General features: G+C 43.3%; 1 pseudogene; it reads left to right on the plus strand.

Annotated features, from left to right (window-relative positions):
* Window positions 1-12434: 12434 nt before the first annotated feature.
* On the plus strand, window positions 12435-15716 carry LOC125755583 (uncharacterized; annotated as a pseudogene).
* The last annotated feature ends 1825 nt before the right edge of the window (window positions 15717-17541 follow it).

The raw sequence follows: 17541 nt of genomic DNA on the forward strand, positions 1-17541 counted from the left end.
TAGCCAGGGGAATATTGAAAAAGAAAACCAGAGGTGGGGGCATCACAATGCCGGATTTCAAGTTGTACTACAAAGCTGTGATCATCAAGACAGTGTGTTACTGGCACAAAAACAGACACATAGATCAATGGAATAGAAGTGAGAACCCAGAAACGGGCCCTCAACTCTATGGTCAACTAATACTTGACAAAGTAGGAAGGAAAGACCAGCCTTGGAAAAAGGACAGTCTCTTCAATAAGTGGTGCTGGGAAAACTGGACAGCCACGTGCAGAAGAATGAAACTAGACCAATATCTTACACCAGACACAAAGATAAACTCAAAATGGATGAAAGATCTAAATGTGAGACAAGATTCCATCAAAATCCTAGAGGAGAACACAGGCAACACCCTTTTTGAAATCAGCCACAGTAACTTCTTGCAAGATACATCCACGAAGGCAAAAGAAACAAAAGCAAAAATGAACTATTGGGACTTCATCAAGATAAGCAGCTTTTGCACAGCAAAGGATACAGTCAATAAAACTAAAAGACAACCTACAGAATGGGGGAAGATCTTTGCAAATGACATATCAGATAAAGGGCTAGTTTCCAAGATCTATAAAGAACTTATTAAACTCAACACCAAAGAAACAAACTATGCAGGCATGTGATCAGAAATTTTACAGGCAATATGATCAGAAATTTTACCAAAGAAGACATACACATGGCCAATGAGCATATGAGAAAATGCTCCACATCACTTGCCACCAGGGAAATACAAATCAAAACCACAATGAGATTCCACCTCACACCAGTGAGAATGGTGAAAACTAACAAGACAGGAAACCACAAATGTTGGAGAGGATGTGAAGGGGAACCCTCTTGCAGTTTGGTCGGAATGTGAACTGGTACAGCCACTCTGGAAAACTGTGTGGAGGTTCCTCAAAGAGTTATAAATAGAGCTGCCCTAGGACCCAGCAATTTCACTGCTGGGGGTTTACCCCAAAGACACAGATGCAGTGAAAGACCAAGACACCTGCATTCCAATGTTTATAGCAGCAATGTCCACAAGAGCCAAACTCTGGAAGGAGCCTCGGTGTCCATTGAAAGATGAATGGATAAAGAAGATGTGGTCCACATATACAATGGAATATTACTCAGTCATTATAAATGACAAACACCCACCATTTGCTTCAACATGGATAGAACTGGAGGGTATTATGCTGAGTGAAATAAGTCATTCAGAGAAGACAAGCATTATATGGTTCCATTCATTCAGGGAAGATAAAAAAATAGTGAAAGGTAATAAAGGGGAAAGGAGAGAAAATGAGTGGGAAATATCAGTGACTGTGACAAAACATGAGAGACACCTAACTCTGGGAAGCAAACAAGGGGTGGTGGAAAGGAGGTGGGCAGGGGGTTGGGGTTAGTGGGTGACAGGCACTGAAGGGGGCACTTGTTGGGATGAGCACTGGGTGTTATGCTATATCTTGGCAAATCGAACTCCAATAAAAAAATATACACAACAAACAAAACAAAAAACCAAGCTCAATGTCTTGTGTGCAATATATGTACCACCAATGCTTCTAAATGAATTTTATCCATTCATTAGAATGGATAATTAAAACTGCATCACCCACTCAACAATCTGATTCTGAAGCTAAATTCAACCATATTTCTTTTCTCGTCCAATTCTGTCTCTATGTTCACTATTGTACTTGAGAGATACTTGAACTCTAGTTTCTAGTTGACTTTAGTTATTTCCCCACTTAGACTGTTTTTTCTATTACTGTTTAACAAATTACCACAAATTTAGCAGCTTTTAAAAACAACCATCTATTATCTCATTATTCTGAAGGTCAAAAGCCCTAGTGAGCTCAATTGTCTCACAAGGCTGAAAATAAAGCTAATAACTGGGCTGGCTCTTTTTAGAAGTTCTGGGGGACTCTCCATCCAAATTATTTTTTTTAAGATTTTATTTATTTATTCATGAGAGACACACACAGAGAGAGAGGTAGAGACACAGGCAGAGGAAGAATCAGGCTCCATGCAGGCAGCCCGACATGAAACTCAATCCTGGGGCTCCAGGATCATGTTCTGGGCAGGGGCTAAACCACTGAACCACCCAGGGATCCCTCTCCATCCAAATTAATTCAACTTGTTAGCTGAATTCAATTTCTTACAGCTGGTGTACAAAAGTCACCATCTTATTGGCTCAGAGCTGGGAGTCACTTCTAGCTTCTAGAGTCAGTCCTTAGCTCCACTCTCTCCATCTTCAACCAGCAATGGCCAGTCCTTCTTATGGGTGAGGAGAGTACTTCTCATGCTTTAAGTCATTCTGACTTCCTTTTTTGCTTCCTGCCAGAGAAAACTCTCTGCTTTGAATGGGCTCATGTGACTAGATTAGAACCACCTGGAAAAACCCCCTTTGTCATATAACATAAAATAATCAGAGGAATAATATCAGGGGCTGAGGCTCATGGAGGCTATCTTGAAATTCTGCTTACCATACCCCCCACAGTTTCTTATATCCATTGAATATCAAGTGTTATGAGTACTCACATTCACACCATTGCATTACTACTACATACTACTTAAGGAAGTGGATTAGTGTATATACCAGTAAGTGTTAGGACCTACAGAGTACATGTCCCACCTAGGCAATAGACCAGTGTTAGGTTTCCATAAAAGCCTAAACATCTAGATTTGAAAAAAGAAAAGTATCTCTATTTTAACTATATCTATACATTTTTTTTAAAAAAATCTGTGCAGATCAAAACAAACATTTCTGCTGGCTACATCTAACTCTGGGTTACCAGCTTATAATATAGACTCTGCATAGATTTTAGCTCTTTTCAAAACAGGCATTGTGTCTATATATCTCCAGGATCAGGAATTGCTCTGATACCTGTTAGGCCCCAAATTATTGTGTATTCAATGAATTAATGATAACACTGAACTTTTAGTTAAAATAGGGTAATACTGTATGTAATCTGCCTATTTCACAGAAATATAATGAGAATCAGATATTTTTCATCTCCTTAGATAACAGTCCCTGCACCTGATTTGTGACCACAAGGAAGGATGTATTTTAATACTTGAGAAATAATGTGTGTTCTAGGAGCAATGACATTCACAATATATTAAAGAAAACGTTTCCACCATTGAAGCTGAGACTGCTTAAGAGAATAAATCAGGTCTTCGACAATATTTATATCCAATTCATTTAGACCTTGCCTGGAAATATTTATTCTGTGCACAAAGCTATACTGTAAACGTCCACAACTACCTGAACTATCTTGTTGAATACTTTACAATTGGGCTCTTACTCTACCCAAAGCCCAGATTTTCAAGTACATTACCAGTCTCTGATACCCCAACAGATTCTTGTATAACTCCTTACTAGTGTAATAGTCTCACTTCTTTGCTTAGCACCAACTTCAAAGTCTTATCAAAAATTTAAATGTTGCATATTTTCAAAAAAAAATGGCACAAACTAGTGGGCTGGTATTGAGGGAAGGAGGATTGAGAGCATGAATGATGACGTTACTGGATTACTGAATGGTACCTCAGTCAATGACACAAATAGAAGGTCCATCAACAAAACAATGTGCAATAGATTTTGAACTTCTGGAATGACTACTGTGCTTCATTTCCATGAACCCTCAGAACCTATTTGTTTCCAATGGGGGAAAAATACATTTTTGAGCTCAGAAGCTATCAACAAAGAAAATTAGGGGAACTGCCAATTCTAGGCAGTTTCTACTGTACAAAGATAAATGGCATCCACTAGATTAGCCTGAAGATAAATTTGGACATTTTGAGCTAGAGTGTTGTCATAATGTCATACTTACTATCAAAATTAAAGAATACAAATTTAATAAAATATTTTGTTAAAAGATCGCTCTTGGGGGGGCACCCGGGTGGCTCAATAGGTTAAGCAACTGACTCTTGATTTTGGCTCAGGTCATGATCTGATTCCTGGAACTGAGCCCTATGTTGGGTTCCATGCTCAGCACGAAGGATTAAGGATTCCTTCTTCCCTCTGTCCTTCCCTTGCACACATGCATGTGCATGCTCTCCTCTCTCTCAAATAAATAAATACATCTTTAAAAAAAAAATCTCTCTGGGTTCATGATTAAAATATATGGCTGCACAACTGTTTCTCAGCAGATATATAAAAATGTTATTTTCTCTTTAATAACCAAATAGTACATTTCAAAGGGTCATAGCACTGGATTTAAATGGAACATTAGCCATTTCTGGTTGGCAAATCCCACTTACTTATTTGAAATTTTAAGTGCTTTATGAAGACAATGACATTTATGAACTGAAGGGAAACCAGGCATGCTTACCAACTATGAAGAAAGTTAATCTATACATTGTGGTAGGGTGTCTGATTTTATTTTATGATTACAAAACTAAATTTAGTTATCCAACCAATAACGTCTATTATCCTAAGCCAATTGAATCAACAGTGTTCTCAGAAAAATAAATGAAACAAAATGAGTTATTTTAAGGGAGGTAAATCTTATACCATAAAAGATGGCTGCTTTTCAAATAACATCAATTGGATTCTTAATATAACCTATTAGAATTTTGTTTTCTTCCCCATTTTAAGAGATTTTTTAAGTGAAACATAGTAACTAAAATCTACAATTTGGCTTTCTTTCCTCCAAGGCATTCTTATATTTAATTCCCACTATTTTTAGCTTTGTGCAGTTGTTCCAAGAACATACTTTTTTCTCAGAAAGTAATAGTTTCTCCATCTTCAAAGAGAATATTTAGGAAAGCTTAGAAAATGCAGACTCTCTAAAAATTTACTTGGCCTACTTCCCAGAACTTTTTTTTTAAAGATTTTATTTATTTATTTATGAGAGATGTGAGAAAGAGAGAGAGAGAGAGAGAAAGGCAGAGACACAAGCAGAGGGAGAAGCAGGCTCCGTGCAGGGAGCCCAATGTGGGACTTGATCCCGGGACCCCAGGATCATGCCCTGAGCTGAAAGCAGACGCTCAACCATTGAGCCACCCAGGCATCCCTCAGAACTTTTTAAAAACAGTCGGGTTCCTTTAGTTCAATCTCTCTAAACAGCAAAAGCAATAGCAGAATCTATACCTGTATAACTTGACCAAAGGCAAACTATGAAACTTAGAGCTCAGGATCACCACTTGTGTCCCAACTGGTAAGTAGTTTACCTACTTTTGTAATTGGTCCCTTATTGTCACTGATTCTTGGAGTCAAGACTGGTCTTTATAGTCTACAACACATTAGCCCAAAAGACTTTACTGCTTTTTTTTCAGGTATTAGTTTAAAAAAATCAGGAGCATGACAATAGAATCATGTCTAACCAACATGTGCCAATCAGGCAGGATATGCAGTCACTGCATCTATGTTATATTGTATGGATGTGATATCATGATATGATGGTAGAATGTAGAGATGTGATATAATGTGATATGTGATATAATGAGTTACAAATAAATAAGAATAAGTGTTACCTACAGAATACCTAGAAAAGCATTAGGTCAGGAATCAAGTATAAATCACAGGGATTGAAAAGTATTAAAAATGAAAATAGTGGTGATTTCAACTTTCTAGGGAGCTGAGAAGATGTTTGAATAATAGTGGAAAAATAAATCTCTATTCTGTTTCTTTCCACTTATAGAGGCTAGTAAGGAGGGATAAAGGCTGAAATATCAAAGCCTCCACTTTATGACAAGACCCAGAATAGATGATTCTTTGTTGAGTGACACATATTAATGCATCCTTTGAGCTAGAAGTAGTCTCATAGATGAGTGAATGGTGGTAGATTAACTTGAAAGACATCATAAGCTGATGGGCTAGAAAAATGGAGGAACAGAAGAAGTGATAATATAAAGGAGGCCTTGAGAAAGGGACAGACTGAGTAACATGCCAATCAAGTAGTGAAGGCAGCCTAAAGACTTAAGAAAAAGGATACACAATAATTAATTTTGAGTTATTTGCTTTCCTTCACTATAAAAACTCACTATGTTACACCTCAACTTTGGCAAGATCTGAAATACAGTGCCACCAGTCAGGTGAACTCAATCATTTTTAAGAATTAGCTCAAATGTCAGCCCCTCTTTGTGACTTCATCTGACCCACCCATACCCCTGGGAGTCCATTAGGGAAAATAATCTCTTTTTGCTCTATGTTCTAATAGTACCCCACACATAATATCTAGAACTTGCCTACCTGGATTATATAATGTTGCTTTAAAAATATGTCTCAACCATTAGACCATTAGCTATTTTAAGTCAGGGGCCTTTTCTATTCATCTCTGTAAGCCCCAAATCCTAGCGCTATTTTGGGCTGGCATCTAATAACCATTCAATAAATCTTGATTGAAATAAATCAGTCAAGACAGCCTTCTAGGAATAAACTTTTTAAAAAGAAAGAAAAGTTAAAAATAAAAAGCTTCAACAACCACTTATTGATGACATAGATAGGTAAGTAGAGAGATGCCAAAATTCCTTGTATTGCAGTAGCAGTTAGAATGGACATCTGTTTTCAGGTCATTGTCCAGGACACATAGCACTTTGTATACAAGTCCCTTATGGTGTTTATATGGTTGTATTGCTACTAATTGTTTCCAAGACTCCCACAGACTGTGAGCATCTCATGTCAGGGCTGTTCTGTACCCCTATAGCTGCACAGTAGCTGATGTACATAGTAAAGTTCTCGAACTTTTTTGAGAAAGGACAAGTTTAAAAGAGTGAAAGGGAGAAAGAAGACAAAGGGTAAACTTTTAAGAGTGTGATATTAAAATATCACAAAAGAATTTTTTGCTGGGCTGGAGGTGTCTGGGCCAAATAAGGCAGTCAGACATACAAGAGTTTCCAAGTTGACAGTGACTGAGCCAAAAGAAAATCTGATTCTTCCCAGTCTCCTTCTGGTTTCTCAGGTGCCATGTGTGTCTCTGACTAACATCAAAACAGAAAGCTGGACTCCTCATACAACAATGTGCTGATGAGCCACATTTAAGAATGTGACCTTTAAGAATCAATTACTGAAAATGGGCACTGGAGCAGTAGGCTAGCCATTTCTCTCCTACATAAGCTGGCTGGTGAAGTGGAGACACAAAATGACAAGGAGTACAATTTTCTTTTTCAAACTGCCTGCCTAAACCTTTCAGTATTTTCCATAGCTTTACTGCAAAAAAAATAACACTAGCCTTAAGCTTAACAGGTGGTGAGACTCCCTCCATGTTTCAAGACAATTCCCCTCCTATGCCGCTGCTCAGCCCCCTGGCCTGTCCATACTCACCCAGTGTGATCTGCATAAGTTGTTTTAACAGACAGATACCAAGAGCAAATATTGGCTTTTCTTCTTCCTCTGTCCCCAAGTTTTCTCTTTCTCCAAATGCACCTGGCATCCCGCCAAAGTCAGAAGGTCCTATTTATTAGCTCAGTGTGGAAAAACAGTTCATTAGCAGCCCCTCACCAGCACTGTCTTCCTTCCTTGCTTCCTTCCTTCCTTCCTTCATGCCATTTGCAAGCATAAGGACATAAGGATCCAGCTGCCCACCTGAAGCTGCCCGTCGGTGGTTCTTTTTAGCAGACCAGGTAGCATGAAGTATCAGACAGCAAGTGCAATCCCTGCTCTGACCTGTAAAAACAGCCTCTAGAATAATATTACTCATTTGGCATTCCTCAAGGTACCTGCTCACAAGCTTACACACGGTTTGCTACTGAATAATTCAAAGAATTTGACAGTTCCTGTTATTTTTCTAATGAAGACACACAGGCACACAGGCAAACTTTTATTTCTTTCTCTTTGTTTTTGAAATGGAAGGAGGAAGTGTTTTTTAGCATATGGTATACCTTATTTAAGATAAAAGTCTTTTTTTAAAAAAATTCTATTTATTTATTCATGAGAAACAGAGAGACAGAGAGGCAGAGACACAGGCAGAGGGAGAAGCAGTCTCCATGCAGGGAGCCTGACGTGGGACTCCGATCCCAGGGCTCCAGGATCATGCCCTGGGACGAAGGCGGTGCTAAACCGCTGAGCTACCCAGGCTGCCCGAGATGAAAAAGTCTTTCAAAAAAAATCTCAAAAATCATACTATATTTGAACTTTGAATATAGGTCACTTTTTTCCTAAAAGATAAGTTTCTAGTACAAGCAGAGGATGTCAGTCAGAAATAAAGTTAAACAACTCTCTAAAGCAATGCTATATTAGATAATTCAGATTTGGAGACACCTGGGTGGCTCAGCGGTTGAGCGTCTGCCTTCAGCTCAGGGCATGATCCTGGGGTCCTGAGATGGAGTCCCATATCCGGCTCCCCACAGGGAGCCTGCTTCTCCGCCTATGTCTCTGCCTCTCTCTCTTGTCTCTCATGTATAAATAAATAAAATCTTAAAAAAAAAAAAGAATAATCCAACTTTGGCTGTAACACTTTGTCACCAGCTGATTAGAAGCAACTGCCTCACTAAAGAAGTTTATATATTGTTCAGAAGTAAATCTACTATTGTAGATGAAACACTACTGAAAAAAATATTTTTTTCATTTTGAATAAGTCTGCAAACTGTAACACACATAACGGTCACTGTATATCTAGCTTTGAAAAACTTGTGAGGATATAAATTTTGAATAGAATTTATACTATTTTACCATCTAAAACATTTCATTATCTTGTCTTTTCTTATTCATGTATCGTATGGGAACGAATTTCAAAACCTCTTCATCTTTGTCCTCTCCTGTTCATATTTCTTCTTAGAAATTTTCTGTGAATGTGTCTTCAGGGCTGCTTGAGTTCTTCGAGTCCCTTCCTATGATCTTAAAGTCTATGTAAACGGTGGGAAAGAAGCCTGGTGTAAAATAGGTTTGTTATATAGCACAATTGACATGCTCCATGGTTCCAACACGCATATTAGACATCGTTAATTAAGGAAGCTACTTTCTCCTGCAGAGAACAGATTAGACTCACCCTTGCCAAATATGGAGATCCAGGCCACTAAGGAAACCTATCTCTTGTATTGCTTATGGAACTAAAGGAAGTTAGTTGGCTTCTCTCAAGTCCCTCTATGTCTTCTAATTGCAATCTTTTATAGATCATGATCACTCTGGGAGTTCTGTCAAGGCCAATTGGAGAATCATGGTCAGGATATAATTAGCTACTGCTTTTCAACAGTTCTGAATTAGAATGAAGTTTTTGACCTCTCCAGTTTTAGGAGTCAGAGAACTTTCCAGAATACTAACAGTACTAGACAAACCCTGATCCTGGAGCAGCTGGTGCCACGACGGTAGAGTTCTACAATTGTAGAAGCAGCACATTCTATTCTTTTTCTTGATCAGCCCGCCAGAATAAATAAGAGTAGGGCTCCCTTCATCTCTGGGGGCGCATTCCAGTGCGGACTAGAGAGGTGCCCCCAACATACGGTGTTTCCTACTGGGAAATGTGCTAAAATTAACCAGCAGTTCCTCAAGTCCTGGCCTGGGAGGTATCACACAGTCAGCATAGCTCACTTTTCCTCCTTCAGCAAACTATTTTTTGTTGTGCCCAAGATCGGGAATCTGAGAAACCACCAAGGAGCCGACACCGATGCAAACACACGAGGGTTTATTTACAAGCTCGAGCTTGGGTCCAAGTGTACCCCACACAGGGGAGCAGAGACTTGGACCCCGAGACCTAGAGGCGTAGCAGCTTTATAGGGGCCAGTGGCCAATGGGATACGCAGAAAGTTGCACAGTCATGTAGGTCCCCACGCAGGTGGCCAATTGAATTACACCTTCCCCTATAGTATCCACTTGAGCGGGCCTATTACTCTGGTCAGAATCGGGGCGCAGTTTTGGCGGGCACAAGGCGGGGTGACATTGTTATGAGCCCATTTCCGATTAGGGTGTGCCCAGCGGCTGGACTGGGGTGGGGCAGCGCCTTAAGCAATAAGCAAGTCATGTGGGGGTCACACAGGAGGTGGCGGGTGCAGCACAAAATGGAGTTAGTCCTGCTCTGCTTGTCCAGGGGCAGGGGATTTTTGTTAAATTTCCTGGGTCCCACATTTTTCTTGCTATCTCTGGGGCAAGTTCTCTTAGGCCTTCTGGAGAATTTATCATTGCTGTGTCTTAACCTTGTAACTCCCTAGTCATGCTCAAATAGTGGCCATTTCAGTGACCAGAGCATTTTACTATACTAATTCCAGGAATGAGCTACCTCCAGAACGAGTCTGAGTGTGGCTCTTTCTCCCACAGGCCCAGCCTGGCTTCCACCGCCGGAGGCTGAGGACACCCCACACCCCAACGCAGAACGAAGCCCCCGGAGATTCCATCTGCCATCTCTCAGGCCACCTGTCTCACGCTGCCTCTCTGGGACAGCGAGTCACTCGGGGAAGGCTGGGCGCGGGCTCACCTCCAGCGAGCTACCCGCTGCGGGGGCACCCAGCGCCCCGGGGTCCCCTCCCCGAGGTCTCCAGGGCCGCAAGGAGGCATTCCTTTCCCCTACCCCAGGCTGACTCCAAGCGCCAGCGCAAGCATTTGACTTTGGGTCCGCTCACCGGCCCGACCTCCAGCGCGGCCCCACCTGAGCCCACTTCCCACCCTCGTTCAGCACCCCTGGCCCCCTCCCTCAGCCAGTCTCTGCCTCTCCCCCGTGTCCCACGCAGACCTGCAGCCCTGTCTTCCTGCTGACCAATGTACCTGGGCCTTCCTGGGGTCCTTTCCCCCTTGCATCTCTACTGTCTCTCTGAAACCCTTCCGATCCAGCAGGACGTGGGGCCAGAGTACAAAACAGCGGCTGCAGGTGGGTCGGGAGAGGGCTGGAAGTCCAAGTCCAAGTCCCTGCTCTGCTGTGTCGGGTATACTTGGACCCAAGCTCGAGCTTGTTAATAAACCCTCACGTACTTGCATCGGTGTCAGCTCCTCAGTGGTTTCTCGGATTTGCAATCTTGGGCACAACATTTGGGGGCTCGTCCGGGATCCGAGAGACCCCCAGGACCCCATCCGGAGGGTTTCACATGTGGTGAGTGCACTCAACTTTTTCCACCTTTTGTGCACATATTCTCTGAGAGCTCTATACTGTATTTTTACCTGTAGGAATTCCAATCTGTATTAGGTCGACATTGGCTTAGGTGGATGCACCGGCAGGCCATCAACTGGGGGTCTTGAGGAGACATCCCTTGCCCCCGCCAGGAGGATGGAGTCCTCATCTGTAAGGAGGACGGGAGTCCTTGTCTGTAAGGAGGCCTGACTGCCAGCCCTTCGGTTTACTTTCTGTTTTGTTTCTGTGGCTGCATTGGAATGTTTGTCTGTGTTATTGGGTCCTTGTTAATCATCTTTACTGTCTGTGTCTTGGTATGGATTGGGGACATAATGGGGTAGACACAAACCACTCCCCTGTCTCTTATGCGCTCCCACTTCTCCGATGTTAGGGAAAGAGCTCATAATCTGAGCACAGACATACGGAGAGAGAGAGATTTCAAATTTATTGCACATCAGAATGGCCAACCTTTGATGCAGGATGGCCCCAAGAAGGAACTTTCCACCTACCTATTATCTTACAGGTTAAGGCCGTGATCTTCAGGGACAAACCGGACGGCCACTCTGACCAGGTGCCCTACATCCTGGTCTGGCAGGACATGATCGAGAATCCCCCTCCTTGGCTAAAACCATTTTTACCCCCCAAAGCAGGACCTACCAAGATTCTAGCCCTGCGGAAAGCTGAGGAGACCGACTCTACTCCCCAAGTGCCCCTATATCCGGTCTTGCAGGATTCCTCCCCAGAGGACCTGATTCTCCCACCACCCAACCGGGCACCCGCTCCCCCTTCCGCCCCTCCATTGGCTGCAGAAGGGGTGCCACCCCTCCCTGACGAGGGAGTCCCTGTGCGCAGGCCAGCAGCAGGTCACCACAGATGGACCCACCGGGTGGCCCCACCTCCAAATGCAGGGCCGGCGACTCCACCGCCCTTCCCCTCAGGTGCCATGGGACCCCCTGACGAGACTGGCGAACAGCTAATGTTACATTGGCCATTCCCCACCAGTGATTTATATAATTGGAAAACCCAACATGCAAAGTTCTCTGATAATCTGAGAGATCTAATCGGGCTTTTAGATACTGTTCTTTTTACCCACCAGTCTACTTGGGATGACTGCCAACATCTCTTGCAGGTTGTCTTCACCACCGAAGAGAGAGAACGAATTCAGGTGGAAGCCCGGAAGTTTGTCCTGGGAGAGGATAGACAGACGACTCAAAACCCAGACCTCATAAATGCTGCCTTCCCCTTATCCTGCCCTACCTGGGACCACAACTTGGCTGAAGGTAAGGAGAGGCTCTGGGTCTACTGCCAGACTCTAATGGCAGGTCTCAAGGCTGCCGTGCACAAGCCTACCAATCTGGCCAAGGTATCCTTACAGGGTAAGGATGAGAGTCCAGCAGCCTTCTTAGAATCATAGAGGCTTTTAGGCAGTACACCCCTATGAAACCAGAAGCCCCAGAAACAAAGGCCTCAATTATTATGACCTTTGTTAACCAGGCTGCTCTGGACATTAAAAAGAAATTGCGAAGAGTAGAGACTAGGAGAGAAGAGCTTGCAGGACTTAGTAATAGTAGCAGAAATAGTCTATAGTAAGAGAGAAAGTCCGGAAGAGCAACAAGCCAAACTAAGTGACCGGCAGACCTGAAACCTGGCCAAGATTCTGCTGGCCACAACCATGGATGACCCACAGGAAATATGGAGGCACCTCAAGAAGCTGGCTTCAGGGACTGCCTGCCTTTAGCACCCAAGAGCCAAGACGTTTTCGTCTTTGAATGGACAGACCCTGAGAAAGGCATCAATGGCCAGCTCTCCTGGACTCGACTACCGCAAGGATTCAAAAATTCACCAACCATCTTCAATGAGGCCTTACATGAAGACTTGGGTGAGTTCCATTCCAAGCACCCTTATTTGACCTTATTGTAATATGTAGAGGATATCCTGTTGGTGGCGGAGGACCAGGGCACATGCCTGCGAGGCACCAGCAACTTGCTCCAGACAATAGCAGCTCTAGGATACCGGGCCTCAGCTAAAAAAGCCCAGATCTTCAAAGCAGAGGTGAGCTACCTTGGGTACAAATTAAAGGATGGACAAAGATGGTTGACGGATGCACGGAAGGAAACCATCGTAAGGATCCCATGGCCGCAAACCGTCCACCAGGTACATGAATTCCTGGGGTCAGCAGGGTTCTGTCGATTATGGATTCCGGGTTTTGCCGAGATAGCCAGACCCCTCTATGAAGCCACCAGGCACCAGCAAAATTTTGAATGGACAGAGGCCATTAACAGAGCCTTCAATGACCTTGCTGTCTGCCCCGGCTCTCAGATTGCCCGACCCAGCCAATCCCTTCTACCTGTATATGGACGAGAAAGACGGGGTGGCAAAAGGGGTCATTGTCTAGTACATAGGTCCCTGGAAGAGACCCATAGCCTATCTCTCCAAAAAGCTGGACATGGTGGCCGTTGGGCGGCCCCTATGCTTAAAAATTATTGCTTCAGTGGCCACTATGATCAAGGATGCAGACAAGCTGGCCATGGGGTAAGAACATACTATTGAAGGGGTACTCAGCCCCCAGACCGCTGGATCAACAATGCCCATCTGACTCATTATCAGAGTCAACTGCTAAACCCTACCAGAATGTTATTTAAGCCACCAACAACCCTGAATCCAGTAACGCTACTCCCTAACCCAGACTGGGACTCCCCTCTGCATGACTGTCAAGAAATTTTGGCACTGGTACACGGAATTAGAGCTGATCTCCAGGACAAGCCACTCCTAAATGCAGACGCTACCTGGCACACAGACTGCAGCAGTTTTGTCCGAGAAGGAATCAGATATGCGAGGGCAGCCATAACCACGGAAACGGAGACCAGCTGGGCAGAGCCATTGGCAGCTGGAACTTCGGCTGGATGGGCAGAACTGACCGCACTGGCCAAGGCGCTGACCATGGGAGAAGGTAAACGAGTAAACATCTACACCGACACCAGGTACACCTTCACCACTGCTCACATCCACTGAGCCTTTTACAGAGAGAGAGGGCTTCTGACAGCAGAAGGAGAGACTGTTAAAAACAAAACAGACATCCTTGAACTCCTGAGGGCCTTCTGGCTGCCCAAGGCACCAGCTATCATCCATTGTCCAGGACACCAAAAGGCAGACACACCAGTAGCCAGGGGAAACCGGCTAGCTGATTCGAAAGCAAAGGAGGCGGCCCTTTCGGTGACCCAGGTCTTAACAACCATGCTACCCAATCCAGGGGCACCAACTCTTCCAGACACCCCCAACTATACTGATGCTGACTTACACTGGATCAAACGCTTGCCTATGACCCAATGCTTGCATGGCTGGTGGAGGGCTGCCAGAGGAACTAGGATGACAAGTCCTATCCAAAATGTATCAGAGTCTCATATGGGAACAAGGAAGATGGAAGACCTCATACGATATGCAAAGATCACTATTAAAGACTCGAGCAAAGATCGAGCAGATTGTGGCAAGCTGCCATGCATGCCAATTAACTAATGCCACTGCCCATGGATCTAACCCGGGTACCCGGCTCTGGGGGGACCGCCCAGGAACCTACTGGGAAGTGGACTTCACTGAGGTAAAACCTGGAAAATACAGATCCAGGTATTTACTAGTGTTTGTAGATACTTTTTCAGGATGGACAGAGGCATTTCCAATCAAACATGAAACAGACCGTGACCAAGAAACTGCTGGAAGACATCTTACCGAGGTATGGTTTTCCTGTTAAGATTGTGTCAGACAACAGCCCAGGATTCATCTCTAAGGTAACACAGGGAGGGGCACTAGTACTTGGGGCAGATTGGAAATTACATTGTGCATATAGGCCCCAGAGCTCAGGACAGGTAGAGAGGATGAACAGAACATTAAAGGAGACCTTAACTAAATTAGCCCTGGAGACTGGCGGGGACTGGGTGACTCTCCTCCCCTTCGCCCTATATAGGGTATGAAATTCCCCACATAAGATGGGACTGACCCCCTACAAGATCATGTTCGGTATTCCTCCACCTATTATCCCCAATTTAAAACCTGAGGTGCTTGCTGAGTTTGATGATCACCAACTCCCTTTCTCCCTCCAAATGTTACAATGAACCTATGAACAGGTGTGGCCTAAGCTGAAGGCCCTCTACCAGACCGTGACACCCCCAGACCCCCATCAATATTGGCCGTGACTGGGTGTACATCTGAGATACCAACACCAGACACTTCAACCACACCGGAAGGGACCCTACATCGTGATCCTGACCAAACCCACCGCTCTCAAGGTCAACGGGATTACTCCCTGGGTCCAGCTGATCCACACGCCATTCTCAAGGACTTTGTTCCAGAATGGAAAAGCCAACCAGACAAGGACAATCCCCTAAAGCTAAGACTGTGTCATTCTCACTTATTTCCCACCTCCAAGACTCCCTAGTCTGAAGTTGTCCTTCAAAATAGAAGGGGATTAGACTTAGTCTTCTTACAACAAGGTGGGGGGGTTATGTGCTGCCTTAAACGTAGGATGTTGCTTCTTCACTGGGACGTAAACGGGAACGAGAATAGCAACAAGGTTGGTTCGAATCCTGGTTTAATCATTCCCCTTGGCTCACTCTGAGAGCAAACTGGACCCATGATTGGGTCCCTCCTTAGGTTCCTCTGAGAGGGGGAAATGTGGAGGCCAAGAAAATTAAGGCCAGTGTTAGCACAAGCACAGCCATCTCAGGCCCCTGTGAATAAGAGCTGAACTTTACCTTACTTCAGTTGGGGGTGGGGGGGGGGGAATGCAGGGAAACAGCCTAGGGCCCTAGAAAGCCCCATATTAGAATGAGAACAGAACTTAATGCCCTTGAAAGCTCCTTATCAGAATGTAAACAGAACTTGAGAAATTCCTCCACCACTTCTGGAGGTCCCCTAGACCAGCCCATAAAACTAAGCTGGAACCCACCTTGGGGTCCAAGTCCCTGCTCCACTGTGTCGGGTGCACTTGGACCCAAGCTCGAGCTTGTTAATAAACCCTCGTGTACTTGCATCGGTGTCGGCTCCTCGGTGGTTTTTCAGATTCCCAGTCTTGAACACAACACTTAGCATACTCTTTGAAAGTGAGAACTTATCTTTTCTCTCTATTCACCTTGCATATAGTTAGCTCCTGATATTTTGAGGCACTATGAACACTCTTAATACAATAATTTATCTCCAGGTAGAAATATTAATATTAAATATTAAAATTTCTGTTTTAAAATATAAAAGTTCCCAGATTTCAAGTTCCCAAAACAGATCCCACCAGTTCATCTGTTTAATGAGAAGAATCATACCTCAATTCTTACAGACAGGTAAATGAAATGTGAAGCTTTCTGTTCATTTAAAAAAACATATCAATGAAATCAATACATTTTTATTATGCCAGACACCTGCTAAACATTCAGATTCTTGAGATAAATCTAAATTTCCAGCACTTCTCACAAATGGACATTGGCAATAGATTTGCTTGTTTCTTTCAATTTGAAGTGACTAGGAACAGCTGGATGTGTCATTGTTTTTGATAGATTTCACTAATGTGTGCAAGACAAGAGACTGGGAAGCAAGGGGTTCAAAACTAAGACTGAACTTTATAATGTATGTCTTTAAAAGTCTATATTAAGATTAACTTTCTTATCCTTCTTATGTAATAATAGAAAATATTAAGTATATTAGGATTGCATTCAAGATTTCTAAATCTATTAGGATTTCAGATCCTCAAATGCCCACCTAACCTTTGAACAATATCCAAATCCTTCTTAAATTCTTTTTTGGATTCCTTCCAGAGAATTTGCCACTCTCTTTGCAAAGGTGACAAATCTACCACAAGAGGGCACTGTGCTCCTAATTGGCTCTAAAAGAAACTAAAATCCAAAACGCCCTCTGTAGTGGCCTATCCCGGAAGGTTCCAGTTGTTACAAAAGGAACGTTTGCGTGTGTCTGTTGTATTTGGCGATAAAACAGATGCCCTTATGAACTCCATGGTTCCAAAACAAGAAGTCAAGTATGTGATGAGAGCAGTTGGCTTGCTTGCATGTCAGATCATTCCTCATTTGTACCACAAGATGGCACCTGCTGCCCGCTCCTAACCACATGGCCCACAGGGACCCTCGACCATTCCTTTTGTTGAACTGGGTTGACAATCAGCACTGTCATGTTGAAAAAAAAGAGTATGTCTTATATAGGAGTTTTATTTAAGAAACTCTGTAACTGTTACTTTAGTTTTTTAATTGTTTTCATCTACTTATGAAAATGTGTTCTTTTTAGAATCTGTATTCCTGTTAAAGACGAACAAATGTCTGAATGATAAAATGGAGAGCTATTTACTATGTCTGAGGGATTTTCGCCAGTCCCTTGATGTAGGCAAGGCTGCATTTCACGTGTCTTTCATTTCTAGTACATTTGACTTCTAGCTCAAGTCTGTCAACAAAACTGACAGAAATCCTTCTTTTAAGCATTCAGTAACAATTCTTCCATGAGAACCATGAGGAAGATAAATTATTTTTTGAGGAAAATGATTTCATTTCTTGGTGTTGCAATTAGGTTTTTGGCTCTG

The sequence above is a fragment of the Canis lupus genome, chromosome 1 (assembly GCF_003254725.2).
Source record: "Canis lupus dingo isolate Sandy chromosome 1, ASM325472v2, whole genome shotgun sequence".
NCBI classification, from domain to species: Eukaryota; Metazoa; Chordata; class Mammalia; order Carnivora; family Canidae; genus Canis; species Canis lupus.